Source organism: Hemibagrus wyckioides, linkage group LG03 (genome assembly GCF_019097595.1).
Source record: "Hemibagrus wyckioides isolate EC202008001 linkage group LG03, SWU_Hwy_1.0, whole genome shotgun sequence".
NCBI classification, from domain to species: Eukaryota; Metazoa; Chordata; class Actinopteri; order Siluriformes; family Bagridae; genus Hemibagrus; species Hemibagrus wyckioides.
In genome coordinates, this window is record NC_080712.1 from 22,954,361 (window position 1) to 22,975,594 (window position 21,234).

Here is a 21,234-nt window from a genome sequence, read left to right on the forward strand (position 1 = left end):
TTGTTAAAATGTTCTACAAGACAGTATAATAAAATAGATAGCAATAGTTTCATAGCAGAATGTTCTTGCAGAGTCATATTAGCTGATTAAGTCTGTATTACATGGAAAACAAAGAACCACTTTAATATACATTGTGTTCTCTGAGCTCCGTGTTAAAGTAAAAGGATCATCTCCAGGCTAGACAGATCACTACTGGAAAAACTACATCTGGTGTGGTGTGCAAGTGTGTATCAGTGTGTGGGGGGCAGCAGGAACAGTAGTGAGGACAGTGGAGCTTGCCTTAGCACTCAGGCATTAAAGAGGACTTTACACCAGTAAGTCAAAGCAGATAAAAGGCCAGGAGTCTCCAAGAGGGCGCCCCAATCTAAATTTGTGCCTCAGCACGTGCTGCAGCTGGCCAGGCAGACACTAAGCAGCAGCATGGGGTTAAACATTATCCATAATCAGCACTGTAGCTGAAATGAGGGCTTAACCTTACATTACTAAAGTACACGCAATGACAACTTAGTCTGCAAATTCTTCTGGAATTAATTAAAAGAGCTTCAACCTATATTATATATTAGGAAAATAGCTACACCAAATGACAAGTAGCAGCAACTTTTACCTTTTTTTTTCTATTGGAACATTCCACATCTGTTTAACCGAACTAGTCTGTCAGGGCATGGTGGACCTGTTTGATGAAGTAGATTGTGTTACTAGCAATAAAAGCACTTTAAATAGTGAGCAATCTCTAAACTCCCATTGCAAAAGTAGTACTGCTCTAAGTAAGCAGGAGACCTGATGGTGAATTATTTATGACTCCAGCGACCCAATATCAATGAGAAACATCTATGGGTATGGAGACAGTGTTTGGATATTTATTATTGTATAGAGTACTTTTGGGCTTCCTGCAGTTCAGCACATGAGGTTCACCTGAGGGAGCACAGAACAGGGGTCAAGCTTGGGTCTGCTGGCCAGCTACAACCCATGCTGAGGAGGGACATGCTTCCACAGCCATATTTACATCAACTACAGTAATAAAATATCAATAAAAGCCAAGAGTCAGGCACCTTATGGTAACTCAGCCCAGACAAGTGGCTGTGCAGCTGTTCCAAGTCTGCTGGCAGATCTGAGGAAGAAAAGGATGTCTTTGCAAACAAATAGAGCACACTGGCTTAGTCTGGGCTCTAACTGAAGCAAATGAGTGTTAAGCTGATTGGCACCATTTGTGACAATAATTATTAGTGCTCAAATTAAATGTAATTACTTTCAGATTATGAATGTCTAAGCAACAAAACACATAAGCAAATGGATATCATTATTTCAAGGTATGCTTGTTGCCATTTTCATGAGGGGAAGTTAAATGAAGGACCTAACAAATAAATGCCTACAAAATAGCCAAACAAATGGCTTCCCACTAGAAACTAGGCACACTAATGGCCACTAAACCCAGGATGTTCCTCACCCTTCTCCGCAGTTAAACACAAGGGCAAAATTAGTGAGGGCTATATTCCGGGGGAACAACCGTTAATGAGTGCTTACTTACGTATCAGTAGAAGGTCAGTGAGGTCCTGCCTAAGATAGGATGTGTGATTACATCCTAACATGCTTTTTTATTAACCAGTCGTTCTAGAAAAAAACTAAAACCATGCGGCCTGAGCGCAGGCAGCACATAAAAACACATCAAGTACTAGAAGTGCTACTTTGATGTTTCATGACTGACCCCTCCATCAGAGGCTGCCAGCACTTCATATTGTTCCTCATCTCCAATTCCAGCCTAAAATCTGCCCCCGCGTTGAGCATGAATGATGAATCCAAATGCACACATTGAATTCATATGCATTTTTCCACCAGTGGTTCCTTTTTTTTTTTAGTCTAGCAGAAACATAATAAGCTAGCACAAGCATTCTGACTTGTACCTGATGTACCTGCAAGTCTATTAACATGGAAGAAGTGGAAAGTGCTTGTAAGTGGAAGTATAAGTGTGCTTCTCATGCTTACTTTTGGTGACCATATGTCCTTCATGTCAGCAGAAATTCTACAGTTACAGTAAGGGTTAGTGTGAAAGATGGACAAGCTGCATAATAGAAGGCCTTGGGGCTTTTTAAGCAGATCTCCCCATATAGCATTACCATCAATAAATTCAAACCCTGCGATAGTGCTGACATAAATTAGGGGCCCCCTTCTCCTCTAACTGTTCCTCCAAAGGTGTCATTGTGCTTAGCCACATTTACCAGCCTCTCCACAGTACGTAACCACTGCAATTAGATGTCTCTTTCTCCAGGAATGCCCGCTCTCCTCGGGTCGCTGATATCAAAAGGCTCTTAAACTTCATATTCCCTAATAGAGTAGAAAAGCTAGCACAAAAGTGGAGCTTGGCAGGTTTGTTCATTCTGTGAACACTTGGGGAAGTTAGCTTTTACTACACCTGTGGACTTTTGTGCCATCCTGTCGGCCATTTCCTCATTGGTCCTGTTTTGCGGGCTCATAAAAGCACAGATAACAGAGAGTCAGTATAGATTTCAAAGAGGAATTATTATTTTTTTCATACATCTTTTTATGATTTTCAGAAGAAACTTGAACAGATTGCACTGACATCTTGGCTCCGTTTTCGAAACTGCTTCCTTGCATATTTCATGAAGGGGTAAAATTAGCACTTAAAGTCTTTCTTGTGTATCTCAGCATATTTCCACTCTTTTAGTCCCATCTTGTCTGGTTTATAATTTAATCATTTTGAGCCTCTTTGAGCAGGAAAGGAACACTTCAATAAGGAAAGTGTTAATGGGCAAATCTAAAAGGCAGGGTCAATGCTAATTTGATGTGGCAAGGGCCTTAGACATTTTTCATCTTTTAGATTTGCATCCTCTTTGTGCTGCATTTTTGACCTGATTGATTTAATTTGTTGACTATTCATAATTGATTTTTAAAAAAACAAACAAATACATGACTGGATGCACACACAGAATGGCATGCAGAGTCCTCAGTGATAAATGGACAGGACAGAGTAAGAATTAAGCCTTCACAAGAAATTTTCAAACACGAATCCTACTTGGCCTTCTTTAAAACATGGGTGGAGTGGAGAAGACCCTGGTTCCTTGCCAGTTTTAAGAGCAACAGTCTAGCCAGAGGGCATGAACACCCTGGCTGACTCTATGTGTATCAGGGCTCCGGAAGATGAGGATGACTGCAAGCGGGTGGGGAAAAGAGAGGCATCAGGAGGATCACAGACACAGTCAGGCAGACAAAAGAGGAACAGGAAATGACACACAATCTTCTCTTTTAGAGATTGTAACCAAAACGGGCTTTGAATGATGGGTGAGCAGGAGAAAGCTGACTTTGTTTAAGTATGAATATCAATTTTTATGATTTTTTGCTAAACACTAAACCGGATCAGTGCTTCTTGATAGGTGAGAGTAGCTGGATTTTCAGTTGCTTCATGTGCGGATGAAGGAGGTTTTTAATGGTCAGTCAGATTTGGTTTATAATTACTGTACAACACAATTAACTGCCTCTTGATTAAACAAGGGACACAAGGAAGATAGGATAAAAAGGAACAGTTTCTTTGCAATGGAAATTCTATACATCTCATTATGGCATATTGTGAACCCATATTTTAATAAAATAGGAAATAGTATGGTAGAAAATATTGCAAGTTTTTGAATTACTTTGGATGATCAGATCTGTTCACCTCTTACACCCACAAGCACACAAAACAATATGAGAAACAATACGAGAAAAATAGTGTGTCTGGTCTTGGTCCTGGCCTGTAGGAGCATCACACTGTCACAAATCTGTAGTGCTCAGAGCTGTTGTGACGTTCATGAGATTGATGGGTAAAATGAAACCATCCTGTAATAAAAGAAAACTCTGAGAACAAAAAGAAGGATTTTAAAATCTTCTGTCAATGCAGAAACATTGATCCCTCTGGACTTCAACCAAAGTATGAGCATAAAGCACAAAAAGACAATGTCATGAAGGAATTAAGAAGTGAAAGATACTATGTGAATGCCTGCTTTATGGGAGCTGGTCATCTGGAGAACGGACAAGACTCTGCAGGATTATGAAGCAGACCAAGTATACTTTTCAGGACTGTAAAATTCAGCTCTGGAATCAATCTGGGATGATTGTGAGTCACCCCATGCTATTTTACTGTCTCCCTGTTTCTGTTGTTTTATCAGTGCAGGAATGATACATTTTTGTGCTGTACCTGCTCACAAGCACTTTAGCAGAAATACTGTAATATTATATCTGTAATAAACTGTAGACAGGGTGTAACTTGGGGTGCATCCTCGACCCCTCGTCCCAGGCTGCCAGACTCTTCATTATGTTTCTTTTCAGAAATAGCAGACCTCATAGCATTATATTATTACTATTTACTTATCAACAAAACGTATATTGATATATCAACATAAATTCGCATACCATAGATAATGAATCATGTTTTGATGTACATGGTTAAACAAAGTACAATAGAAATGATGTGAAGCCAAAATATAAATACCACAAAAACTGATTGCTGAAGCAGACTTTTCTTTTGGCTGAAGGTTTTTTTTTTTTGTTTTTTTTTTAAAATATGTTTCTCTCCCTGCTTCTCTCATACATACAAACACACATACATACACACAGATGTCTCATTGTTCCTCCGAGGCACGCTTGGTGTGCTTAATTAAAGTCAAACTGCGGGAATGTCCCTACAGCGCTTACTGCAGTGTGGCTTAGTTCAGCGTGAGGCTCTGAGCTCCTGCTTCTCTGTCTACCTCCTCCAGCGTCTGGACTCTGTCTTTTATCAACTTGTTCAGGAAATCGAAGCTGCCCCCTCAGCACTTATTCTTCTATAGCATGCTTCCTAGTGTGAGCCTGAGCATAGGTGCAGCATGTTCATGAATATACACAACTCTTTTTCATTTCAGATCTTTAAGAGTAATTATAGTGAAAAAAAATTGTGATTTGTAAGATTTTATATTCAATTTAATTGACGTCCTAATAAAAAAGTTCACTAAACAGGTGCTTCAGTTGCATTACTGAGATGGAAGCAAGATATAAACAAAAGAGATGGAGGTCACCATGTCTTTCATACATTTTATGTATTAACAAATGGTCTACTTTTTACCTTCAACATCAGGGTCAAACAAAACCATGTCTAGGTCTAAAGGTTATCTTATGTGCTTATGTTTAGTTTGAGTGACAGGTAAAGCCAGTGAACTGGTGCTTTCATAAAGGGATCAGAGCAAGATAGTTTCAGTTCATGTAGATAATAGAGACAGACCAAGTGCTGCTTATTTAGTCTACACTAGGCTGAGTTTAAGATATGCCAATACCTTTGCTGTTTTCCACCCAGGCTTACTTTATGATGTAAAAGGCATGTTTAAAATATATTTTATGTTTTTATTAGGGAGTTGATTTAACTTGATGTTTACTACAGTAAATATACACACAGAAAAATGGCTATGGTGTTGATCCACTTGTCCCCTTCAAGTGAAGGGTGAGTTCACCATCATCATCATCATCATCAAAACACCAGTTGATTGTATAGTGTTCATACTTCCAGGACAGCTCTAGAGACTGGTGGAACCTATGCCATGGAGCATTGAAGCTGTTCTGGTGGTTTGTGATGGCCCAGCACCTGGCTAAATACTATATTTTCTAGTAATTTCTCACCTATCTGTATATAGCATCTTGGACTTGTGTGTATCAGTTTCTTCATACTTTAGCACTCATAACTATGTAGAATACCCTTTAACTGAACTCTGGCTCTGCTTAACAATCTGACCTGTTAGCCAGCAGCTGTTTAGTCCCCCATGGCTGCAGCTACTGCAACACTTATTAGACTGGACATTAACAAGACCAAGTACCAGCCAAATGCCATGTAACATGGACAAGCAAGGTGTCAAAATCATTAACTTTAACGAGGAGTGGCAATAATAATCTCATTGGACCACTTCTTCATGGGTGCTGCACTCCCCAACCTTCACACAGGACTGCAGGGAGAGAGATAAAACTCTGAAAACCATGAAGATAAAACAGCTTGGACTCATTTCATATTAGTATTAGTTTAAGCTCCATTACCAGGACCTGCTGTGCCGAGCAAGGAATCCGTAACTCCTCAATCCGGCGACCATCGGAATTTTAATTGTCTGAGACAAAAGAGGTTTTAATTTTTCCGCAGCCCATCTATCTTTCTACCCTGTCTTTCCCTTGCGTGCCCCTTCCCCTCACTTCCACAGAACAATAAAATCATCTAGGTTTAAGTTATGGTGAGTGTTTGAAGTGCTGGAGTCGCCTATAAATTTGGCAGGCACCTTTGGGAGCTGCTCACAGTGGAGGCTGCTACACCACTATTTCATAGCCAGTGTGATTTGTGACTCTCTGCGTCCCTCTCACTATGGCCTCATAAATCAAAACTCATGGTGCTGTCATTAGGGGCTGAGGGGCCCTGCCAAGAGTGCCCAAGGGCCACTTCTCACGGACTAACGCTTCCAGCCGTTTCACTGGTCGTCACATTTCACTGGCGTGAACCCGCCCAAATGTACTGACCTCAGCTATCAAACCCAGGTTACAACTCCCTTTCCCCCCAAGCACAGTGCTGGCTTTCCCCATATTACCTATGCCCACACACTCATCCAGGCTCAATTTTCCTCAGCCTTCTCTGGTCAGAACTGCATGTCCTACACACTCATAAAAAGTGTATTTGTATTAAGTTATAAAAGGCTTTTGCAGCAAATGCACCATTTCATATTTCTGAAAGAAAAGAAAATGTCAGTGGGAGAATAAAACTGAGTTATGGGTTCCAGCTTGAAAAAGTGCAGCAACAAGTATCTGATAAAATAAAAAATGCAGTAACTGAGGAAAGCAGGAGAGGATGAGAGAAGGAAAAGTGCCCAGGAGGTCCATGCATGATCTTTGTCCTTTTTTTCAGCAGGCTTGAGGCTTCTTGCTGTAGACACCTGTGCACGTCTTATGTTTCAGTGAGTGTCTGAAAAACAAGCGCTTGGCTCCGATCTCTTAATCCGCGTGGCTCCATGAAACATGGTCACATGATACGGGTAGTCCAATGATGATGGTGGGCCTCGGTGGTGGGTGTGTGTGTGGGGAGGGGAATGCAAGCTTAATCTTTTCTAATTCAAATCAAGGAGGTCCCCAGTGGAGCACGGGGATGATACCCTATCCGCTGCAATCAGGCCGACCTCCACTTCGGCCGCGCTCTAAATGATTAATGGAGCTGCCTTCCCACCTGTTACCATGGCAACGGGTAACCTGATAGCCCACAGGAATTTGTCTGCCCTCCCAAGTGTGCGCCAAGGGAGGAGGACGAGAAGGAGGGAGAAAGAATGAGAAAGAGCGAAAGCAAGAAAGAGGAGCAAGGGGAGAGGGAGGAAGTGTAGGGTATACTTTCTATGAAATAGCTGAAGAGTGAGATGGGTTAGAGTAAGTTCCATATTTTACAGAAAGCCCATATTTCAACACAACAGGGTTTAAAACTTGAGCAATTTTGGTAGGACAGACAGGGCAGGTGTATACAGGAATATTACTCCTGGGTAGAATTAGGTAGAATTATCACTTAGAACCCCACTCACTCAACCCCCCAAAAAGGATGCCATACCTCTTTACTGTATTCTATAGAAAAGTTGCTGTGAATTGCTATTGACTTAACACCTTGTTAAAAATACTACTCCTTTTTGTTTTTGTCTGGGTATGCTCACATCCCTGGCTGACAAAGTGGCAACAGACTAATCTTGTAGGCTCTTTCTGGTTTCAAATAGCAGACAAGCATTCTGACACAAAGATGTTGATGACGGAATCCATGTTAATGAGGTGGGACCTCTTATACTTAAGTAGCCCAGGCTGGTTAAGAGCCTACATGGGGAATAGATATTGATAGATACTCAGGGGCTTCATTGATCTGGCCATCATGTTAATTCGGAGAGTCCTTGTAGAAGTGTACGTATCTACCTTTAAGACCATGGCGAGGTTTCAGTGTTATAAAAGATGTGTGCCTTTTATTACCCATAATCTGGGCTTCAAAAGAGCTGCTTTTCATTTAACCTTATTACTGCTTCTACTGCCAAGATAATTTGTTGGTAATATGAGAAGTAAGCACACAAAGCCTAGCTAATGCAGATGGTGGTGAAATGCAACATTGTGCAATTATTTACCTAGGAAAAGGATCATGTAGGCCTTAACAATTTCAACAAGAGTATTTGTCCTCTGTTTTAAACATCTATTTTTCTCTTTAGATTATTATTATTTTTTTTTTTTAAAAAACCACATCATTCAGTCTTGGGCTGTCAGGGTTGCCAGCTGTCACGCTTTTATGCTTTGGGGCCCTGCCTCGTTCTTTCATGCCAAATAATGAACACTCCAATAAAAAACCTTTTGATGATGCAAATTATCTGAGGTTATAAGAAAAAAGTACCTTTTAGCAGCATGAACTGAGTTAGTTTATAACAGACAACATGATAGAATATCAACATTTTGACTAATGTTAATTTGAGGGCAGTTATTGTAATTAGTAAGCTAAATAACCAATATTATTTCTTGCTAGATGTTTATGGTACAGCTATGTTATGTCTAGAAGGACATGCTTATGTTTTGTTAATTAGGCTAGATTTTAAAGTGCAAGTCCATTAAATGTGATAATTCTAATACAGTCTTTGTAAACCCTCTGAGGCATTTTTGAAAATTGGCAACCCTTAGAGCTGTGTGCGTGTGTGTGTGTGTGTGTGTGTGTGTGTGTGTGTGTGTGTGTTTGATTGTCAAGGAGTATCTGGTATCAGGGTCGTTGTGGTGGTTAAAGGTGGAATCAGCTGGTTAGTTTTCACAGGAAACCACATAGACAGAAAATGCTACATGCTGCCCTGTATTGAAATACCATCTCTCTCTGTGTGTGTATGTGTGTATTAGAATACCATGTGTCTGGTTGTTCACGCTATTACCTAAGGTAACTGTATACACAAAGTAGCTTCTCCCACAACATCTTTTCAGTCATTAATACAGCCACAGCGTTGGCATTTGTCCTGCCAAGACGGCTGCACAAATGATGGAACCAGACAAAAAAAAAGGAGTTGTAACCACATGAACACTGTGTGAGATGCTCTTACTTTATGAACACCATCTAAGCATGCAGAAAGTTGCACAACACATTGTTGTGTCATGTCTGCTGCTATAAATACAAAAATAGTTATTGGGAAACTATTTTCTAGTACATGGGCTTTGAAATGTTTCTACGTAAGCATATATGAGTGTGTGAGATTCTTATATCCAGTATGTGCATGAACTGCGCTGACTGAGTGTTGCACTGGGGGTATCGATGACAAGCCCATAGCTCAGCGCTACATCAATCCTCTACAGCTTTGGGGCCCTCTTTGGGGCATCTCAGTGTGGTGGCCCTCAGAGTCCAGTTTCCTTTGCTTCCTCCCAATTCTCATACACGAGACTCACAGACACTTCAGTCAGTTTCTGTTCTCTCCTTTTCCACAGTACACATTCATTCTACTCTCGCAGCAAACCTATAAGAACAACTGGAATGCACCAATAGCTCTTATATTAAGAAGCAGTTATTTGTACAAGTGTGATTTCAGTGCATAGTTTTCTTAAGACTTGTCATTAACCATGCTAGCCATACAATATAAATAACCCATGTTTACTTTATATCAACATCTTTAAGATGTTCATAATCTATTTTGCCCCCAACAAATCATCACTGTTGAAACAATCAGGTCCTAGGTGCAGTTCGAGAGCTGTTAAATTCTCATTAAGGAGAATTAGGTGCCAAGACTAATCACACGGCCTGCCTTTTACTATTCAGTTCATATTTCACATGATTAAAAATTCCCTATCCTTACAACATACTGTTTATTTCCATTAATAAGCGTATATTTACAAGTGAGGAATTTGATTGTATTAGCACTGTGAGAAGACATATTGCAGTTAATCATTGTGAAACTAGGAAAGTATATGATGGAGAGCAGAAATTATAGCCAAGTCAGCCACTTAAGTGTATTCTGAGACAAGCTACGTCAGAGAACTGTGTGCATTCTGATACACACTACTTTGGCATAGCCCTTTAAGCGCAACTGCTGTATATATGAGCAGAATAATCTATAAACTGTATTGGTATAAGTCTATAGATTATTTTGAGGTCTGAACACCAATGCACAGTACTAGCTCATTATGTGAGCTTAAGTCAAAGTTCATGTTGACTGTGTCTCTTCTCCAAATCTGTAACCCATCAAGAACTAAATAATTGTTTCAATAATAATCATGTTTCACAACTGAGTTTAAAAAGCACAACGAACACTCCATCTCAGTCAACAGCTGCATTTTAAAGGAAGCAGAAATATCAAAGGGCAAAGCGCTTTCCGGGCCTGACGTTAAGGCGGCTGGACAGTAGTGTCTGAAGGGGCTAGTCTAATCGCATTTCATGATTAATGAGCGGAGGAAATGGGGTCATGTTGTATTAAGAAAATGTGTGTTTAAACCCAAAACCGGTACAGAGCAGCAGACTAATGCATCTGTTATCGACTGGACACCTGAGAGCGAGAGGCTGTTAGAGTGCTCCCAAAGGCCTATATGGCCATCCATCCTCACCAAGCGCTCCCTTTTTCCCTTTCCTTGACTGTTCCTCTCTCCCTTTTATTTCTTCATTCATTTCTTTTTTCTCATGTTCTCGAACATAGATTTGTCATTTTTCTACTTTATTTTAAATCCTGCTTTTCTTTTATTGACTCATTCTCTGTTCTACTGTTTCCTGTATGTTTTTACTTTCCATCCCTCACTTTCCCCCACTCAGTCTCACACTCTTTTTTTTTTCGATTAACCAATATGCTCTGTGTGTGTGTGTGTGTGTGTGTGCGCGCACTAAGTCAGTTTCTGGCAAATCCATAACTCAATCCACCTTGAATCCCCTTACGGAAGAGGAACCTGATCCGGATGGCTTGTTGGGGATACAGAACCACGGCCTCAGGGCTTCAGAGAGTTTCATCCTTGCTAGAACTTCCAGCACACACTCCTCTAGTGTCAACAGACTAGTAAGCCTTACAAATATACAGCTTAAGTAAGTTACATTCAGTTCCAGAATTATTGGCACCCTTCATGACAGTGAGTAAAAAAGAATGCATGAATGTGAATGGGTTATATAATTTTTGCACTTAATTATACATATAAGGCAGAGCACTATATAGTTTTTTTTAAACATAGTCTTTAAAAAGTTTCCCAAAATACTCTAACTGTCTTGCAGAACACTGGTTTCAATATTATAAGTATCCCCAGAGTTAATACATAGTGCAGCCTCCCCTGGAGAAAATAACACCACTGAGCCCCTTCCTGTAATGTCTAACAAAGCTGGAAACACTTCCAGAGGATTTCAGATACTCCTTCGTGCAGAGCATTTTAAGCTCCACTTGTGGATGTGGGCAATTCATACCATGCATTTTCAACAGGATTTCAATTTATAGAAAGGGTGGACCAGTAAAACTTCGATTTTTGTTCCCAAAACAATGTATGCGTTGATTGAGAGTTTGGTGTTTGGAGTTGATAATCTTGTTGAAGGATCTATCTATGGCAGAATTCTGCTGGCCGAGGCAACCAGGATTCAGGACAAAGTGTCCTGTACTTAGCAGAATTCATGATGCCATTAATCTTCACAAGTCCCTGAAACACCAGCCACAAAACAGCCCAAAGCATCCATGATCCATCACCATATTTTATAATAAATATGGGGCATGGCCAAAATGTCTAACTGTGGTCTCTAACCACAAGACACTATTCCTTTTGAAGTTCCAGTGACACTTGTATGACAAAAATATGTATGCATAATAATAACACTTTGTCAATTCTCATTGCTGGTAGAATGATGCAGAAACTTTTTGACTGTTTACTCAAAAAGCCTCCGAAATCACAGGGTGTGCTGGGCTTGAAGTAAGACAGTCATTCAGAAATACTGCCTTTAACTATATGAAAAAAGAGAAATGTTTTACAGAAAATAGCTTGTGGTGACTCACAGGACTCACTGCATGTACAAGCCTTTACTTCATGATTACATTATATATTCTGTATTACTTTAAACTACTCTGGGGCTCTTTTGAAAGTCAGTTTCATATTTTCTACCATTTTTTTGTTTTTATTTTAATCATTTTTGACACTTGTGTAAACAACAAAAACTTTGGAGTCACTATGCTATTCTTTATTGTTGTGATCACTGTCACTGTTTCTAAACTTCATTGAGAAATTTCAGAAGAGTAAAGTTGTAGCCACACTACCACTTAATTAAAACACTGGGAACAGATTTAGGGAAATTGCTTTTGCTCCTAAAATGATTAGACAAAACCATGAATGGAACAGCCAACAGTCAGTGATTTTAAAACCATATTCAAACGCTATAAACAATTTGATAATGGTGTCTAAATATCTCACTGTCTTCTGAAAAACAGGGGCTGAGGTATCAATAGCTTTACTCTATATTCGATGCAAAAATGATTTGCAGATTTGAAGATATTGACTTTCAGTGGCTTTTGGTGACTTTTTCCGATGTGGCCGTGTGGTACAAAAACAAAATCAGTTTTCCAAATATTTAATTCAGGTGTGTTTTTAGTTCGCTCAAGTGGACCATCATATTCATGCAGAAAGTTTAGATTAAAATGCTGAGTTATAAAACAAATATGGAAAATAGATGACCATAAAAACAAACAGTTATTCATCAAGATATGTTTCCCATTCTGAGATGTCCAAATAAATGGAATCATTTACACACATTTGCCAAAACCCCAAAAGGGGATGAAAAACATAAATCATGTGCAATCATACAATTAAAATCTGACATTCTTATTAAATTACATCTTCCTTTACAATTGCATGACGGATACTTTAGGTAGATGAATAATGAATAGGCATATGTTTAATTCTGCCCCTTCTTCCACATCAGGAAACTTCTTATTTTACAGTCAGGATATTTGCAATTTAGTAAATATGTATGAGGAAGACTCAGTTTACCTAAATGATAACTCAGGAAATTTAACAGGCTCAAAAGGTCTCTGATTACTCAAATAACTGTCAATATGCAATGGACTTTACACCAAAACATAAACCCGACCTTCAAAAAGAGGTGTAATCACAATGGTCTGTAAGCACTTTACCATGTACATAAAGACATCAAGGCTGAATATAAAGTTACATATACTAGTAGAACTCCATCAGACTAGTGGGAATCCCCAATGTTGGACATTAGGTGCTATTATTTATACCAGAAGACCTCAGTGATGATACATTTAAATGTAAAGGTAGTATATGAGAGAGAGAGAGAGAGAGAGAGAGAGAGAGAGAGAGAGAGCAGTAAGATGGTTCACAAATGACTCTCAGAGGCTCCATGACACCAGAGTATACAATATCACATTGATTTTTCTCTGAGCCAACTTGCTTTTAGACAGATGATCCTGTTTTATTGAACTCTTTTCCTCATAAGAGCTCTATACATTAGCAGGCAGTCAGGATTAAAAATAAACTGTGAGTAAGGTCACCTTAGTCTTACCAGGAGCAGAAAGGAGTTTTGACTCATACAAACAAAGGCGTTTTGCCATTTATAAAAAAAAAAAAAAAAAGCTTTGCAGGCGCTTCAACTTTCACTTAATGTTAGAACTGCAAATTATGTCATTTTTATGCAGTCATAATGTTAATGGAGAATTTAATTCTAAGCCATGAAGTAATTTTTTTTTTTTTCTTTACATGCAGAGAGCAGTTAAATAGGTTAGTGCCTATATTATATCCACACCAGTCCAAGGTTTTGAGCTCACATCATGATGACACTCCACCCTGTACATTCTCATCCCACTATCATGACCAGGGTGAGAGGTCATTGAAATGATTCATCACAACAGCTCCTGCAGGGTGAGACACACGAGAGAGTCCTCTCAGGATTATGGTGGGCTGAAGATGGCCTCCTCTGTTTATAGCTGCTAAAGCTCTCCATTACATTAAACTCCCTATTTCCAGAGATGTGTGAACTCACAGGCCATTCCATTCGAGTTACTCTGCTTTGGCCACTGCTCTCCAGACCCCCGCTCCCCCCGTGCCACTCCGAGTGCGCTGGCCCTGCTGGGTTACATTAGCCAGTGTTTGGACATCTGCTGGGGCTCGGCTCAATGAGTGGGCCTGTCATCATGGGCTTTAGGAAATCGAGAAATTGCACAAACAGTCAGCGGCGCAGTAATAAAAACAAGCTCCCGCTCACTGCATTAGGCCTACATTAAGCCAAACTGTCCGAGCTCAAATGATGCATTGATGCTGTTAAGGATATCTTTGGTCACAATTAGTGACATTTTAAATGCTTCCTGGACGGGCCTGAGCAACGTGACTTTTTCCGCTCCTTCTTGGCTTATTTTCCAGTTTAGTGTTGGGTGTTTAAATTATGGCTTGTGGTCTAATAAAGTGAAGTTTGTGTACATTTGATGTAGAAGACGCTTAACTTTACAGCTCTTCATAGAAGTGTATAAAAGCAATGAGCGAGCTGCAGGAATAATAGAGAGAGATGGGCAGATCGGAGAGGCTCTCAGCAGGGCAGAGGTGCAGAGGGCCTCCGCTTATTTACTTTAAATGTTTTTGTCGACAATGAATCTAGTGAAAAGAGCCAGACTGATATTTTGTCACATGTAAAATATGAGCTGCTTAAAGATATTGTCCTATAGCATAAACACTGAAATGACCCCCGGAGTAATAACCATCAGTCATATGCAGCGGATATGTTCTAATATGATCTCGCGCCAATATATCGAGTCTGTTTTTTTTTTTTCGTTCCACTTCGGTTTTAAAGGAAAAGCTGAATTAGCAAACAGGCTGAATAATGACCCTAGAGGGAGATATGAATGGTGGTGGGGAAACCTGAGAGCCGCCATGTTTACTGCTTACTCGGCCTTGCAGGCTCCTTTGGCTTTTCTTCACCAACACCGACCCCCACTGATCTCTCACAGTGAAAAAAGAAACTAATGTTTTGGCATGTTTGATTGATTTCTTGACTGAATTGCACAACCAAGCAGGTCATTTTTGGTATTATGTGGGAAAAAATTATATTCTTGTGTTAAATTTCATCTTCTGAAAAAGAAAAAAAACATTTGGTCTAGGTTTAGGGAACAACTGGCTTACTTTGCTAAATTTTAAAACACATATACTCCTGCTAATGTGCAGCACTGTGCAAAAGTCACAGACCACCCTTTTGTTTTTAATCATACAGTGTTTATTGTTAGTTAATTGGTGGCAAATAATAACGATGTGCAAATGTACAGTACATTAACTGTCTTGCAGTAATAAGTTAATATTAAAGTTCAGTAGTACAAATCAAATATTTAAAGATTTCATACCTTTTTACTGTTTAAGATATTCACATGGTTTATAAACAATAACAGAGAAACCACACAGTGATCTTCAACAGTAACAAACAATAAGAAATAAGTAAGAATAAGTATATATTTTATTTGTACCAGTGAACGTTAATACTGATGTATAAATAAGTACTGAAATGCAGTACTTATCTTTATTAAATCTTCCCATCTTTATTAGTTTACCACCAAATAATTAACAAGAAGCAGTGCATGGTCTTTTATTGAAAACAGACAGATGGGCTCAGACTTTGTACAGTACACAGTACTATAAGTGTGGAGTTTTATTAAAACACAGCAACTGCAATGGTCTGCCAAGCATATTCAAATTGCTGTGCTGAAACAAAAAATTATATTTGTTAAAGCTCACACACAATGTAAAGTAACAAAGTGTTTTATAAATGTTTATATCAGTGAATTAAAAATGTTTCAGAATCACAATAGTAAGTATCTTAAGGTTATATAAACAGGAAACCATTAATAATTATTTGCAAATTTTTCTAGTACAATTATTTTGAATACAATGATAAGCTTGTGGCAGCTTATGTCGAAAAAAGCCAGGCAAATAACATATTCACCTGACTGAATAGCAGCACTGTGACTTTATTAAATATTAAAATGTGTGGGTGACTAAATTCATTATCTGAATTTATTACGCTAGAGTTTAGCCAGTGTGTCCCTCAGGCTACTGAATCGTCAGAGGAAGCTACTGATGGGACGGTTATTTATTTAAAGCTAATCAAATCCCATACAAATTTTTTTTTCTTTCTTTTTTTCCTCACAGCCATACAAACAAAACAAATAAATAGAGAGAGAGAGAGAGAGAGAGAGAGAGAGAGAATGCAGAAACAAGTTTTGATTATTTCATATATTACACAGCTTTGTGAGATTTTCTTGGGTGAATACATTATTTTGAAGGACAGCTTCAGTGCAGTATAACTGACTTTTATAAGTAATGTTGTCAAATTTTGTAAAATAATTGTCAAATATTGTTGACCCCACTGACATTTCTATTTCTGTTTCTTTTTTAAGAAGATTTTTTGTCCCATCCATCTAGCACACATCTGTTTGGAAAATAGCACACTACTGTTCTGCCTCATTGCAATATGCCATAGATAAATGTCTCTTCTTATAGGATTATACAATAATACAAGAGTTGTGTATGAGCAGTGATCATAGTGTTTCTTTCTGCCTCAAGGCTGAATAAACGTTAAGTGTAACCAGAAAAAGTGCTCGAATGAAGGCCATTGAACCCTCAATCTCTCTAAAATCTTTAATCTCTCTAGTGACTGTGCATGTCGGGTCTGAAGTGATGCATTCACATGCCTCATTTGCCCTCGTCAAAATATTTTTAGCCCTGAGCAGAACTGACATCGGCTCAGTGCGGATATTCGAGACGAATCATTTGTCAGTGTCAGAGTGATGAAGGTGTAAGATTTGAGTGCAGGGACAGTCAGTGCAGCAAGCTTGGATTTCAAGAGGCTTGAGACATTTACTTTGAGGCTAGAAAGTAGGTTTGTTCGTGATATGATTTAATCAGAACTGAAGTTTAAAAACAGTCGTGTGAGTCAGCTGCAAATGAATAAAATCATGCACATTATAATTAGGCATTATGAAATATGAGGCTGTGGATTTAATAAAGTAGAATGGAATAGCCTGAAGGTATACCATGAGCGGATGAAAATGTTCTCATGTTCACGCAGACATATAGGATGCCTCAAAATCATGTTCAATTTTAGATCTACATTATTCATTTAAACATCTAATCATGAATTATGTGTGAGCATTTCCTTATAAGATTACATTCTGATCTAATGAAATTACACATCTGCTTATATGGAAGTCTCTCTCTTCATACATACACTTTATACCTGCATGTCAGGATTAATAATAATAATAATAATAATAATAATAATAATAATAATAATAATAATAATAATAATAATAATAATAGTGCTTACTTTCTCTGCCTATTTATTAAATCAAGCAATATTCACTTTAATTATAGAATATTATCTTCATAGTTATGCACAAACATGACACTGGTGGTACAATATTATTAATTATATGGTGTAGGTTTAGAGCTGTTTTTATGATCAATTCCCATCTTTCTTTCAGAACATGGACCATCACTGGAGCAGCAGTGCCCCTGCACTAGGGGATATTTTCTGTAAACGCTAGTCTATTAGCAGTTGAGTACAGAAAGGTACAGTATTTTCCCAACTTTCTCACTAAAGTTAGAAACACAGGTGGCCTGCAACATCTTTGATGAATTAGGAAGTGTCACTGACACACATTTATCAACAGGTTAGCAAAGTGCAACACTACAGCACACCTCACCAGAGGCACCGATGTCCTGCGGTAGAATTACTGTATTATTTATAATCTAAAACCGTAGGAGGCATGATACATTTGTAGAGAAAATCCTGTCTCTGTAAAATGGCAAATAAGAAATCTGACTTTCCACTGAAAACATACGAGGCTCACACGAGCAATTTATAAAAACAGATCTTCTTTTTTTTTTTATCTTTCCATCCAACATTCTTCTGACAGATGGGAACAGGAACAGTCCATGTGCAGCTCCTGCTAGCTCTGAATTTATGGTCACACTTAATATCTGAAGAACGTGACTCTGGAAAATATGTTATATCTTATACTACCAAGCAATAGAATCTTTCTAAAAACAATAAACATTAGTACAGAAAATGCTCGATGTGTTATTATGCAAATTATTTTTTGAATAAAATTGATATACGATTATACTGAACTGCTTAAAATATGTTTTTGAGCTTCATTTTTTTAAAATATATATGCTTGCTCACAAAGGCTTGATAAACTGAATATTGTGTTTTAACTGAAGAATTGTTATAAAAAAAAAGATCTTGATGACTTATTCATCACCTCATACTAGAGTAAATCTACATGATGTCAATAAACATGCTGCGCTCCTTAGCAAATTGATTTAAGAGCAAAATATTACACAAAATATAAGAATACTTGTATTTTTATTTGTGTTTTGTATTTTACTTGCAAATAAGAAATGCCAGATCTATTGTAGGTCTCTATAATTAAATATACTTATTGTGTATTTTATTCACTACCAGTCAGACATATGAGCATAGAAGGATTTCTATGATTCTAGAATAAAATTAGGACAATGACCTTGTAAAATAGCAGACATGATGTTATGAAATGTGTTAAACATATCAAAAAGATTTTAAATTCTTATATTCCTGATGAAACTTTACACACTTAATTCTAAATGAAAACTATAAATTTTTATGGCAACAATTTATGTAAATTCTTCTGTTTTAATAGCAAAAACTACTTTTATACTTATATTGATTAATTTTTTTAAAATCGTACATTGATGTTAATTTTACTATTTTCACTTCTCAGAAACAAAATTCTGTAAGCTGTAAGCTATTAGAAATACATATATAAATATATATTTATCAAGCCTAGTGTGTCCAAACCTTTTGCTGCTAGTGTTTCATTTTGTGAAATGTATTGCAGTTAATCTACTGCCTAAGAACTTCATTTTTTGCTCATCTCACATAGGTCCAGTGCCAGACAACTCTTACTATGATTAGTTAAAGCTAAAAACTCCAAGGGTTTTCTCACTTGCTCACATTCACTGAGCTGTAAACTGAGAAGCACATAGTCCAATGAAATAATGAAATAGAATGAATAATGAAATAGCTGGTGAGGTTACACGTCTGCATTTTAATATGACTATTTGATCTAAACCACTAGATACATATTTTAGTATTTTTCCAATTGCCTACATTGCTAAAATATATTTCATACTTCAGATAAAAGTATCACTTCCAAGTACACCTCTAATATGTGCACTTACCACCAGCAGTGAAGAATTAAGAAAGTGAGACACTTCCATATATGACAATGGCATGCAATTCACTACCTAAATACAACAACCAAACATGGAGCGAGAACGCGTAGGTTTCCTCGGTTGAAGCTACAAGACCCTACAAGACGAGAGACTATCTGTAAGCACAGCGATCAGGTCCAGATGGAGAGGGTCATGACCCTCACAGGGCCAGGCTAGCTGATCTACTGTCACTCACAGCCACAATGTGTGTGTGTGTGTGTGGTGCTGGGGGGTAACTGTGTGTGAGAGAGAAAAGAGAACATGGGGTTGTTATGCTCTAAACGGGTGTTGGAGCACACAGCCCAGGATATGACTGACAATTTCCTGACATCTGTTGTAATGGTGGATCTGACAGCTAGCAAAATTCCTATACTAGATAAGAGTGTGTCTTTGGCCAAATAAGCATGCAATCTGAGCAAAGCTATGCGTGGAGAATATGGACTGTATGCATGTGTGAAATATGATATATATATTACTGGGCATAAAATTATGGCAAGAATAGGACAGTTAAGGTCTCTCAGCATATGTTGAGGGAAGTTACTTTAAAACACACAGAATGTTATGACAGAAGTGTTATAGCTTGATGGGCCTCAGTGCAAAAATGCTCATATCCACTAGTCCAGCCAAAATATTTTACTTTTAGCTGTTGACATTAATATTTAATACACTATTTACAAATTATTTTATCAACTTTGCCACAAAATGTCATGGATAAGTAAAACTCAAAGGCTCTAACCATGCATTTAGCTACACTGAGATGCAGTGAGTAACACTAACACAAATACTCACCATGGCCTCTTGAAAAGGAAAAGAAATAGAAGACATTGAAGAAGTGTGTATCGATTCTCTTGTTTTCTCCTTCCTCTCATCATCTCCGACCGGGCCATCAGGTTTCTCTCACAGCCCCACAGCTGAGAGAAGAGCGCTTGATCAATGGCAGGAAACTGAGGGATCAGATGCTAATATATCAGAATGAAATCTGCACTCAGGCGCTCATATGTACACAAACACACAAATATGCTACAGACACACACACACACACAGACTGATAGATTAGAACGATAGCTCAGTGTCCACACTCAACAAGGCCAATGTGACCACAGGAACAGTAAGCCATCTCCACTCTCGCACACAGCCGAGAGAGATAACCTTCATCTGTGCTTAACACGACCACTGAGACCACAAGAGGAGGATTCACTATCAGTCTCCCTCTGTCTCTCTCCTTGCCTCATTCTTATAAACACATATACACATACATGTAGAGCTTAACAAATAATTAAAGCCATTTGGAAGGTGTGTGGCATATTAATTTTGTTCATGTGTGAGTTTTTGTACATCCACACAAATTTCTCCCTCCAGACATAACGTGGGTAAGCCAGTGTTTGTGTGTACGTGGGTGTGTATACTTTCACAGACTCAGGAGAGTGTGTTTGATATGATGATCTGACTTATTAGTAACCCAACACCAGCTGTATGGTAATTAAAAAACACATTACTTTATTCTCCACAGAGAGCTCTCTCTCAGACCCACTGCGAGGTGAATATAATTAAGTACGCTGCTGCTTCACTGATTACGTGCTGAATAATTGAACTATGATTTAGTGCTTATTTAATGACGCATATTTTATTAAATACAAATTTGCATGTAAATTCATTTACAGCCTATTTATGTTATTATTTCTGTAATATTGTGCGGTTAGTTGTTGGTCTTTGATTCATGTTTACCAACTAAAGATAATGAACACACTTTAAAATTTATTGTTCAATGTGGTATTTTTGGGATGAAAACATAAAATGGAGCACTGGTTTCTTTTTTTCTGTCCTCTTATATTAAGAAAAATGGTTTCACAGCAAAAAGATTAGAAAGTGAAAGAGCTGAATGGTATAAAAACAACAACAACAACAACAACAACAATAATAATAATAATAATAATAATAATAATAATAATAATAATAATAATAATAATAATAATAATAATAATAATAATAATAATAATAATA

At 38.0% G+C, this 21,234-nt stretch overlaps 1 long non-coding RNA gene across 3 annotated transcripts in view; it reads left to right on the forward strand.

Moving 5' to 3' along the window:
- LOC131345511 (uncharacterized) overlaps window positions 1–18,033 on the forward strand; it is a 42,084-nt gene extending 24,051 nt beyond the window's left edge. For 2 of the 3 annotated variants that reach the window (XR_009203491.1, XR_009203495.1), the window contains one exon: window positions 17,460–18,033. This is a non-coding gene — a long non-coding RNA (uncharacterized LOC131345511). The remainder of the gene's footprint in view (window positions 1–17,459) is intronic. The other variant, XR_009203492.1, reaches the window with a different exon arrangement.
- The last annotated feature ends 3,201 nt before the right edge of the window (window positions 18,034–21,234 follow it).